We start from the raw sequence: 12,846 nt of genomic DNA on the forward strand, positions 1-12,846 counted from the left end.
GGATCACCTCCCCCCAACAGTTAACACAAGCAAACAAGGCAGTATCTTAAGCATGACGTTAAGCATAACGTCGCCTGCAGTGCTGTCCACATCACTACTGCTCCGTTCCCGGCATTAAAACTAGCAGACCTGAACCCAAACAGGCATTAACAGAGCACACCTTGTTCTCAGCTGTGACTTAAGGGAAAATGCTCCACCAGCTAGACATCAACGCAAGTCATGCTTTACTCTGGACATCAAGACAAACATGTCACTCACAATTTTTATAGACACTTCAAATTTAAGTACCATAAAGTACCTTTCTTGACGGAATGCAAAAGAAGACATTTTAAAAATTACTTTGAATGTTTTTGTCGATAAGTTGAATATCAATGGGGTTCAAAACTTAATTTTAACTGTATGGACAAAAACACTTTTTGGACCTTTTTTAATTTCTTTTGTGTTTCACAGAAAAAAAAGAAAGTCATACACTTTTGGAATAACATAAGGATGAGTAAATGACGACAACATTTTCATTTTTTGGTGAATTATAACTTTTAAGATTGCGCTACTTCAAACCAAACTTGCAATTCATAATTAAACATAATTATCAGAAATTACCATAAATCAAAGGTGCTCCTAAGCAGGCAATTCTCCAGTTTTCTCAGATTTGCGGCACATTTTGTTAATGGATCAAGCACATTCAAAGTGAATGGTTTCAATTTCACAATTTTCCACAAAAGGTCAAAAGGAAAGTATTTGATCGTCAAAAGGAAAATATCTTAAGATATTCTTTCATAGTTGATGCTTCCACTCCTCCTATGAAATAAATCTGATTTGGTTGTTATTGGCAGTCGAAAGCTATTTTTACAGGAAAAGGAAACTATCTAAAGTGCTTTGGCAGTACTTCCAGATGAAAATGAAATGAAATGAAAGCGGTTTATCTCGCACCTTCGATCTTCCTCAACAGTTAAACTAGATGGTTTTTAACCGCAAGCATAATGTTTATATTGAGTGACAGGATTGAGTGACAATCCCAAGCAAATGAAATGTTTCCATACGTTCATCTAGTTCATTGTAAAATGATGTCTTGGAGAGAATGCCTGAGGACATATCCTTAGTCAGATAATTACTGGAAACATTTGCCTTCGCCTTTGAATCCCTCTGTTTATCCTGCATTATCTCAGGAGTGGTTTTGCCCTCTTATATTTTAGCTCGATGGGCTCAGCGTGTCACTGGGGACTTTAATGCAAGGCATCTGTTAAAGGCTTCACTATACTCTTCTTCCATAGATTCCTTCCTTGTGATGTATAGAGGACTGTCTTGTAAAAAAAATCCATATGGAAGCTGTAAGTCATGATTTTTACATGAAGTATACATAAAAAAACCCATGAACGTTACAGTTTTAATGCTGATGTGTCAAGAGCGTGCCATTTTTAGTATGAAATTGACAGCTGCGAGATAAAGATGCATCCCTATACTCCACAAAATCAGCATGAGAGTGAAAAGATTGCAAGTAAAAACTGAGATAATCAGCATTTAATGCAATTTATTACAGCACAATAACAGGATCCTTATAGGGTTAGTTCACCCAGAAATGAAATTTCTGTCATTAATTAATGTCGTTCCACATCTGTAAAACCTTTGTTCATCTTTGGAACACAAATTAATAATTATTTTTGATGAAATCTGAGAGGTTTTTTTAATCCCCCATAGAAAGCAACATAATTACCACATTCAAGGTCTAGAAAAGTAGTAAAGACATCGGTAAAATAGTCAACGTGACTACAGTGGTTCAACCTTAATGTTAAAGTGACAAGAATATTTTTGTGCACAAAAACAAAACAAAAATGAGGAAATAATCTAAGAGGTTTTTTTTTTCCCAAAATTTTTATGGGGATAAAAAACCTCTCAAATTTCATCAAAAATATCTTAATATGTGTTCTGAAGATGAACGAAGGTCTTACGGGTTTGGAACGACATCAGGGTGAGTAATTAATGACAGAAATGTCATTTTTGGGTGAACTAACCCTTTAATGTAAATATAGCTGATGGCCCTTAAACTGATGTCAAATGTCTGATTGATTCGAAATGTGGAAACTTCTGATCTTCTTCAGGGATTTCTATGAGTCCTGAATGAAATCAAGAGTCTGGTATTCCTCTCAATTGCAAATTTATGAGACTTAAAGAAGCCTGGGACGTGATGACAGTTTCACAATAATATTCACTCTGCCAACTTTCTGACTCCCCGAGGCAATCACAAAGACATTATAAGGTAGACAATTTTATGGCTGTACAAGACTATCAAAATGTGGAAAGTGGATGTAAGATAGATTAAAATTCTTATCACTGATTTTTTTTTTTTTTTTCACCAAGTGCCTGAGCAATTTTTGTGGAGTGGAGTCTGTGGGGTAGCCGGCTAAAATAACTGTAAATCGCACCAGCCACATGTGGCTCGAGGAAAAAAAAACATGTTAGGCACAGCAGGAAAATAAAACTTAGGAAATAAGGAAAACTCCAGCATACTTTGGGAAGGAAATTAATGATGGTGAAAGAAAGGCTTTGTATGGGGGGACTGGAACATGCAAAACTATTTAAGCTTAATACTTTTCTGTAAAGGATAAGAATTTAAGATCAGCAATTTGTCTCTGAAGAGTCAACACAAATTCATTAGAAATTCCTTAGAAAACCTAAAACAGGAAAATAACCTAGTCATCCTAGTCCCTAAAAGAAAGTGTCACTCATTGACTGCAGCCGTTTCTCCTACACAAACATGCACAGCATCACGGCACACTATAGCACGCACACAAACCAGCCCACTTTTCTATACACTCAATGTCAGACGGCCAGGTGTGGAATCAATAGCCTGATCTCATTTTTCAACCAAAGCACATGTGCTCCGGCCCCCTATGAAACTATGGAAAATGACTTGAGGTAGGGCTACTGTTACATGCGTAAACGCGTTGGTGTCAAGGAGGGTCCATGTTCAAATATTACTCACAGGTGAGGCAGACAGCCCTGAGTCAGCTCAGAATGAAGCCAGGACTAATAAAAGAAACAGCTATGGAGACATTTAGTTGCATGTACAGAAATACCAGTCAAAAGTTCCATCCAAAATAAACAGTTAAAATCTAATTTTCAGCTGCACGGTCGGTTACATTTAACTGGAAGCTTACGGTGGATGAGTGCACAAAGTATGTCCTGACTGGCAAATTTCTGCTATTCCTCTCCACTTATAATTAGGGGTGTCAATCACATCAATTGTATATACAAACCCGATTCCAAAAAAGTTGGGACACTGTACAAATTGTGAATAAAAAAGGAATGCAATAATTTACAAATCTCATAAACTTACAAATCTCATAAATTTATATTTTATTCACAATAGAATATAGATAACATATCAAACGTTGAAAGTGAGACATTTTGAAATGTCATGCCAAATATTGGCTCATTTTGGATTTCATGAGAGCTACACATTCCAAAAAAGTTGGGACAGGTAGCAATAAGAGGCCAGAAAAGTTAAATGTACATAAAAGGAACAGCTGGAGGACCAATTTGCAACTTATTAGGTCAATTGGCAACATGATTGGGTATAAAAAGAGCCTCTCAGAGTGGCAGTGTCTCTCAGAAGTCAAGATGGGCAGAGGATCACCAATTCCTACAATGCTGTGGTGAAAAATAGTGGAGCAATATCAGAAAGGAGTTTCTCAGAGAAAAATTGCAAAGAGTTTGAAGTTATCATCATCTACAGTGCATAATATCATCCAAAGATTCAGAGAATCTGGAACAATCTCTGTGCGTAAGGGTCACAACATGGGCTCAGGAGTACTTCCAGAAAACTTTGTAGGTGAACACAATCCACCGTGCCATTCGCCGTTGCCGGCTAAAACTCTATAGGTCAAAAAAGAAGCTATATCTAAACATGATCCAGAAGCGCAGGCGTTTTCTCTGGGCCAAGGCTCATTTAAAATTAACTGTGGCAAAGTAGAAAACTGTTCTGTGGTCAGACGAATCAAAATTTGAAGTTCTTTTTGGAAAACTGGGACGCCATGTCATCCGGACTAAAGAGGACAAGGACAACCCAAGTTGTTATCAGCGCTCAGTTCAGAAGCCTGCATCTCTGATTGTGTGGGGTTGCATGAGTGCGTGTGGCATGGGCAGCTTACACATCTGGAAAGGCACCATCAATGCTGAAAGGTATATCCAAGTTCTAGATGTGAAGATGTGGAAGATGTGACAAAGAAGACCTAAGACAGTTGAGCAACTAGAAGCCTGTATTAGACAAGAATGGGACAAAATTCCTATTCCTAAACTTGAGCAACTTGTCTCCTCAGTACCCAGACGTTTGCAGACTGTTATAAAAAGAAGAGGGGATGCCACACAGTGGTAAACATGGCCTTGTCCCAACTTTTTTGAGATGTGTTGATGCCATGAAATTTAAAATCAACTTATTTTTCCCTTAAAATGATACATTTTCTCAGTTTAAACATTTGATATGTCATCTTTGTTGTATTCTGAATAAAATATTGAAATTTGAAACTTCCACATCATTGCATTCTGTTTTTATTCACAATTTGTACAGTGTCCCAACTTTTTTGGAATCGGGTTTGTATTATATACAATATATATATATTTTCAACTTTTTGGTAACTCTTTATTTTAGGGTCTTTTAACTAGTTGCTTATTAGCATGCATATTACTAGAATACTGGCTGTTTATTAGTACTTATTAAGCACATATTAATGCCTTATTCTGTATGATCTTATTCTACAGTCTTAATCCTACCCAATACCTAAGCTAAACAACTAACTTATTAACTATGAATAAGAAGTAAATTAGGGGTTTATTGAGGGAAAAGTCGTAGTTAATAGTGAATATGTGTTCCCTATACTAAAGTGTTAAAAAAAATGTTTAAACATTAACTTTGACAGCCCAACTTCACATACATTATGATATAATAAAAAAAAAAAAAAATGTTTATTGGTTATAGAAACAACATGAAAATCCAATGTAATCATCTTTTCCACAAGTAAAAGTAAATTTCATGGTCAATTTCTTGCTGTTGCTGACAACAAACCTCTTTTCATGGTGGCTATGTCAGTTATTTCAGAGTGGAAAGGATGAGTAATCTGAGGCCTTGGGGTGAAGAGGTCATCTGAGGTCAACACAGGCACATCCATCATCAATGGAGACAGGAGAACACTTCAGCCTTGTTCTGACTAATGTTTACCCAGCAGAATCTGTGCGGTGGCCCTGCTTAAGAGGCTGACCTGGTTTTGTATGTTCATCACCTCTTTCATTCTTATAATGTGTGCAGAATGGCGCAAATTAATAGTCAATGCTTTTATGGAAAATGTTCCCCTTGAACAAATGCACACAGTTCTTGTCAACCTCCGCTTGACAAGACTTAAATGGAATGAATGCACTTCTTAGAGCCTAAAAACATGAAAGTTACGCCTACGTACACATCCCCCATGATTCTTGCAGCTGGGATGATGTCACAGATCATTTTCTTGGTTTGGTCCACCTCCGCTATAATTAGACTTTCACCCTCAAGCCCTTTCTATCTTCACAGACACGCACAAAAGAAAAGATCTGTTCCTTAAAACAATTAATTAATTATCGTCGCCTCACAATCATTTGCAACCCCCCAAAAAACTCAGTATTTATTGAACAATAATAGCAGGAACTGTTGCTCTGAGGAACTGTCCATGACCTCAGATGCTCACTTTTTCCATGCCTGGAAAACTTGAGCACATGGGCCTTCATGCATGATCACAGCAGATCAAAGACCCTACATTTCATATCTCACTTGATTTACCATAAACTTTTGAACTCTTACAAACTTTTACAGACAAAATTTCTAACACTTTCTGCACATATTAATATTCTATATACCATTCAAAATTTTGGGGTTGGTACAGTCTCTTATGATCATTAAGGCTGCATTTATTTCATCAAAATATACAGTAAAAACAGTAATATTTAGAAATAGTATTACAATTTAAAATTTTAATATTATATTTTATTTTAATATATTTTAAAATGTAAGTTTTTCCTGTGATGGAAAAGATGTATTTTCAGCAGCCATTACTCTAGTCTTTAGTGTCACATGATCCTTCAGAAATAAAAAAATACAGTTAAAACAGTAATATTGTGACATTTTTAAATTTTAAAAAGCTGCATATTACAATATATTTTAATATGTATCATATGAAAATGAAAAAACGAAACTGCCGCCGCGTTTGTTCCGTAAGTTGAATAGGGAAGGCGTAGGACATACAGCGTAAGCTTTTTGAAGAATACGGAAAACGGAAGCACGTGCAAGGTGATAATTTGTGTTTATAAAGCATATACAGTTGTATTTTTTTTCCAAAATGGATGAATTTTCCAAAATTCCTCATCTGGTATCGTTTAAAGCCCTTTGAAGCTGCACTGAAACTGTAATTTTGACCTTCAACCGTCTGGAGGCCATTGAAGTCCACTATAAGGAGAATAATCCTGGAATGTTCTCATCAAAAACCTTAATTTCTTTTCGACTGAAGAAAGAAATACATTAACATCTTGGATGACATGGGGGTGAGTAAATTATCAGGAAAATTTTATTTGAAAGTGGACTAATCCTTTAAAAAAAGAAAGAAAAAGATTTCATATTACTGTAGATATCCCAAACCTTTGATAGTATATTTATTAGGGCTGCCCCCTAATATTCGACAAATCATTATTCAACTAGAAGAGGTTTAGTCGACCAAAAATTTTATTATTTGGTTATTCGCAGAAAAAAACTGCTGGCAAAGTCATGCAGTCGATGAGGGGCAGATCGTTAAAGGCGGGTGCTTGTGGTAATTACAGTATGTCGGGCAGGAAATCCAAATGTTCACCTACCATCCATTTACCTCGAATATGGCTTATCATTTGAAACATGTTAGTAGCAGCAACTTTACTTGGCTGCTTGCGCTAATGTTAACATAGATAAATGTGCTCTATTAGGCGCTTATCCAAGTGATTGTGTGGAGTGTGGAAGCTAAAGTATAGTGCGCTTACTGCAGGTGCCGGCGCGATCACTTGCATTTAACTTAAAATACTCTGTCATTTTTGGTCATACAAATAAGAGTAAACCATCATTCGAAACTGTAAACTCACAATAACAAGAAAAAGTTGTGCCTTTGTAAAATAAAGAAAACAAACAGGATACGCTTTCTGCTGTCTCGGTCTCTGTGTACCTGAGCACGTCAAAAAATAAACCAAAACTCAGTGTATACTTGCCTCATAGACATGATAAATATATCTATAGAACGCTTGAAATGTCAAATGATTGTCAACCAATTCAAGTGGGAAACAAATGAAGAGTTCACTTGCAAAAACCGATAAACATGACTTAAGCCAAATTAAAGGTGCTAAAGAGGATGTTTTGTTTTATACATTTTTGCAATATTACTTGAAACTGTCTTTACTAACTGATAAAAGACTATTTATTAGGTGCACTGAAAGGAATAATATTAATATACATCATCTATGCACGAGGTAGGGCCTTAAAAACATCAGCCAATCGTTTACGTGATCATCGCGTAAACGATTGGCCCTCTGGCTTGTCAATCACTGCCATGACGTTCCTTGTGAGAGACGAGCGCGGCTGCGCGCTCCAGTAACTTTCCACACTCCACAGGCGCCACATGCAATGTTTTTGTCAGGAGACAGGAGTAACAACTGCAGATTATGAGTTACATGCGGCGAGTCCGACATAATGAATCCACTAACACGACACAGCAAATGCCGGTGGTAAACACTCGTGTTCCAATACTCGTGCACGAGTTTTGGGAGGCGTTCCCTCTAAATTCTTACGCATGCGCTCATTTAAAAAACTCAGTAACAGTCTTTGGTTTCTCAGTCGACGAAAAGATCCTCTTTAGCACCTTTAACTAACTGCTGTGTGTTATTCTCCACAAATAGCACGTTCTGAACCATAAATCCGTTTTGTCAGAAAAAGCTGGTATTGTCCACTGTCAAGGCATCACAAGTTCACGTTTTACAGCAGAAACCGACAAGCGCCCTTGTTGTTGGTGTACAGACACCGATAAGTCCATTTTAGCGAATCAGCGCACAGTATTCATGTCAGGTGACAAGGCTTCTAGTCACTTTAAAAAGATGCGCTAGCTGAGGGAAGTTTCGTCAAAGCAGACTAAAAGTGATCAAGGATTTATAATTTAGACTCCGGCAAGTCCTTGTACACCATACACGTCTTACATGCTGAACCCTTGGTTGTCCTTTTGTATTTGTGTGTGTGTGAGTGAGTGAGTGTGCATTTGTGTGCACATGTGTTTGAATGTGTTTTAAATGCAGTTACAAAGCAATTACTTGGTTTTGTTTAAGTGATATTTGGAGTTATCTGCTTTTGCCAAAAAACGACTGTTGGAGTTATGTGCTTTTGCTTAGAAACAAACTTTTAATATATATAAAAAACATACTTTCAATGAACTTTAATTTTGTAAGTTACCTGTATTTTTATATAGCTATTACTTAATCAAAACAACTCAACTGCAGTTTGATTGATATTACTTGGAATGCAGAATAAAAATAACATGTTTTGTGAGAATTAATAAAAATGGAGTTATCTGTTTTTTCAAATGAATTTTTCAAATATTCTCAGACAAGATTATGTAATCCATATGAAACGTGCATATTGGCGCGTCCACAGCGAAGATGATGTGGATCGTCGACTTAATGTACACATGCAATTAGTCGCTTAAATGAAGGACTAATAGTAGACTAGAAAAATCTTTAGTTAAGGGCAGCCCTAATATTTATGTAATTTGTTAGAACTGTGGTACAGATAAAAAAAGTGATCAAAATATTTAAAAAACCACATTGTTTAAAATAGGCCATATTTGAATACCAAAAACAATTATATGTTCAAACTATGAGAACCATGAATTTAAAAAAAAAACACTGTAAATAAACAGTAATAAAATTTATTTATTTATAAAAAAAACAAAACAAAACAAAAATACTGATGTAAAATGAAAAAAGAAGAAGAAAAAAAAAATAAATTCTGTAGTTTTTTAGGTCACTAATCAAACGCAAGCAAATCTGTGACCATGTGAACTCCTGTGCGTAAAAGGTCAGATTTCCTCATTGAAGCACACAAGATGCTCTTTGAAACATTCATATCATGGCTGGATAACATGGATCATTGCACACAAGCTTTTGACTGAAGAAATACAAAACCTGGCATTACGAGATGGATGACATCACACTCCTTGTGTTTGTTCATGCTGAACCGGGTACATTGCATTAGGTATAAGAGATTGGAGGCCGCAATCCTCAAGATTAACTATTATCATTCTTCTTTTCTTTGAACTGCTTTTCTACCCTCTGATTATCTGAAGTTAACACTCTCTGTGCTTTCCAGTCACAACAGAAAAAGACAGATATCCCTAACTGTTCTCTTTGTGCGATTAAGTGGCTCAAAGCCCAGCTGTATACAACAGTGCCTTGTTACCAAAAACATTTACCAAACAAAAGAGGAAAAACAACTTTATTTTGATGGTCCACTTTAGACATTCTACTAACTATAAGCAACTTTGCATCTGCATGTCAACTACCAGTCAATAAATATTAATAGACTGTTGCTTAAATATTTGCTAACACTTCATTTTGATGCTCCCTTAAAAGACATAATACTGACTAATAAGTAACATCGCAAGTACATGTAAAGCTTATACCAACCCAAACCCTAACAGTCACGGTAACACTTTATTTTAGGGTTTTTAACTAGTTGCTTATTAGCATGCATATTAATAGAATATTGGCTATTTATTAGTACTTATTAAGCACATATTAATGCCTTATTCTGCATGACCTTATTCTACATTCTTAATCCTACCAAATACCTAAACCCTTACTAAGCAATTAACAAGAAGTAAATTAGTCATAGTTAATAGTTTATATGCGTTCCCTACACTAAAGTGTTACCCAGTCTACTAATCCTCAAATGACAGTTATTGTATTTGACATGTAGTTGCAAATTAATGTTGTTAGACAGCTTGAAACCCATGTTTATTCACATTTATGAGATGCTTATGCTTGCAAGAAGAGCAAGATCATTCATGTTGGACATTTATGTCAAATATTTCTGATTTATAGTGACAGTCACGGTCCTCTTAAAGTGATGACTTCAGCACTGAGCTATTTTGGTTTGTCCCTCATTTTTTTCAGGAATAGTTTGAAGCGTTCCACTTTGTTCTTATTTGCACTTACAGTAAGTGATTTAAAAATATTTGAGCATGTCTAGCAACCCAAACTATTTTAATATACACTTTATCAACATTTTATTTTGTGCATTAATTATCGTTTATGATCACAGCCAAGTTTGTTAGGAATTAACTTTTTTACCTAACAAGCAACAAGCATGTTTTTAATCCAGTTATATTCTGCTGTGCTTCTTGCAAACAATATTCTCAAAGAGGTTTTCTTTTAATTTAAAAGTTATGTTTATGTAATTATTTTGATTTTGCCAAAAAGATAAAAGACATAATGAAACTTTAACTTAACATAATTTTGAAGAGGCCCTGGGCCCCACCAAAGAGCTTTTAATTTTTGTTTTGCCATTTAAAATGTTCCTTTTTCACCTCAGTTTTAGTTATTCAGAGTTATAATTAATTTAGTTCATTGTTCATATGAAAGATTACACCTAACAACATAAGAATTATACACATCTGGAAGGGAAATTATACCGTGTATATTATGGGACGGTTCACAGTGGGTGGATTTGAATTAGAGACTGATTACAACCCCATATATTGCTTTCACCTGTGTCTGTCACATAATTATTTCTCCATTGGAACCACTGCATTCAGCAACAGATGCTAATCTGATGTTTTCTTTCTGTAGTAAAACAGTCTGGGAACTATTCATTTGAGATCACTTTGTATTTTCCTTTCCTCACTTGAAGGGAAATCACTAACAACCGGTGTTTTCAGTAACAACTTCAGCAGAGATTGTTATGGGATATTTATCTAGTGAGAATCTCCCTTTCTCTTGATTGGACTCTCATGGCCAAATTTTGTTTTTGAAAAGCATTGATTAGTCATAAAGAAAATAATATTTATGGTCACACTTTAGATTCTCAATATTAGCTATTATTTAACCATTAACTACCACTTTTGCTTCAATAATTACTGCTTATTAATAGTTAGTAAGGTAGTTGATAAGTTTAGGTATCGGGCAGGATTAAGGGATGTAGAATATGGTCATGCAGAATAAGGCCTTAATATGTGCTTTATAAGTACTAATAAACAGACAATATCCTGGTAATATGTAAGCGAACAAGCAACTAGTTATTAGAGACAATTGGAAGCTAAACTAAAGTGTTCCCAATTTTGCTTGCTGCACCAGTTTTGGATTAACATTGGAAAGAGAAGAAGCCCACACTTACACACTGGTTTTGAATGAAATCCAAGCACACAGTCCTTGGCAAAGAATGTGACACAGTTAATTCAGTCTATGACAGATTAGAGAGCTCTATGTAGAAACCACAGTGCTGCCTTGCATTGTGAATGAGACAAAACGCACCCAAAATCACCAACACATGGTGAAGTTTTTCCCATCGCTAGCATGTGGAAAACTGATGTTCACATCTAATAACACTTCTGATCAAAGATCACTTTCAAGAGGTTACCTTATAAAGTCTTTTGGTCTGATACCACTTCATGTGTCTCTGACATAAATAAATGTTGCCATAGTAACTGCGCTCTCATTACCTCATACTGAAATGTATTACCCTGAATTTCTCAACATCTAACTGAAAAGTTTAGAATCTGCTCATCATGTTCATTAGACAGACAGACAGACAGACAGACAGACAGACAGACAGACAGACAGACAGACAGACAGACAGACAGACAGACAGACAGACAGACAGACAGACAGACAGACAGACAGACAGACAGACAGACAGACAGACAGACAGACAGACAGACAGACAGATAGATAGATAGATAGATAGATAGATAGATAGATAGATAGATAGATAGATAGATAGATAGATAGATAGATAGATAGATAGATAGATTTCCGAGACATTTGGGATATCAGGAATTACATTTAATACCCTGAACTGTGTTCCAGTGGAACATTTCTGCCAAGTAAAGCTTGACTCTGTTCCTAGCACCAACAAAACTGTTTTACAGTGTACAGGGAGATAAAATCCAAGGAATAATTTATGGATGGCTTTACCCTTTTGTTAGCATTTTATTTTCTTCTTTACATGGTTAAAATGAATTATTAACTAGTTAAAAATGCAGTTTAGCCACTTAAAATATATTTCTACAATCTGTATATTATTTTTCAATGTCTTGGCTACAGTACCAGAAATCTGAACTATACTTTAAGTACTTGCTTAAATTCTAAAAATAATTATAATCTAAAAACAATTCTATTCTATAAAACCGAATGAACTGAAGTGTGGTGGATTCTTTAAGAACATTCATCTGTTGGTTCAGAAGTTTCTCAAGTTTTATTACTACCCTTTTTACATTTCCCCAGCTGAAACCTTACAGATAAGAGCATGAAAGCCTGTTCACAGTCTAAAGTTAATGGATCTTGATTGATCAGAGACAGATGATAATGGGATACACAGTCAACTCCCCAAGGGTCTCAGCTGTTCCTACTGATGAAGTAAAAAACCAGGTGAGCTTTGACCTTACATGAAGCACAGTCTCTGTTCAACATCTGCTCTGAGAGCAGCTTGTGAGTCTTATGGAGTGTGAACGTTCCATACAGAAACATCCCACATCAGGCAGCTTGTAAATACTCCCAAACTGATTCCTTGTTTGGGGAAATTAAAAATTTAAACAGGACCACCAC

General features: G+C 35.7%; 1 protein-coding gene across 2 annotated transcripts in view; it reads right to left on the reverse strand.

Moving 5' to 3' along the window:
- Positions 1–12,846, reverse strand: part of ralgps1 (Ral GEF with PH domain and SH3 binding motif 1) — a 152,608-nt gene that overhangs the window by 46,308 nt on the left and 93,454 nt on the right. The window lies entirely within an intron of this gene.

Source organism: Megalobrama amblycephala, linkage group LG12 (assembly GCF_018812025.1).
Source record: "Megalobrama amblycephala isolate DHTTF-2021 linkage group LG12, ASM1881202v1, whole genome shotgun sequence".
NCBI classification, from domain to species: domain Eukaryota; kingdom Metazoa; phylum Chordata; class Actinopteri; order Cypriniformes; family Xenocyprididae; genus Megalobrama; species Megalobrama amblycephala.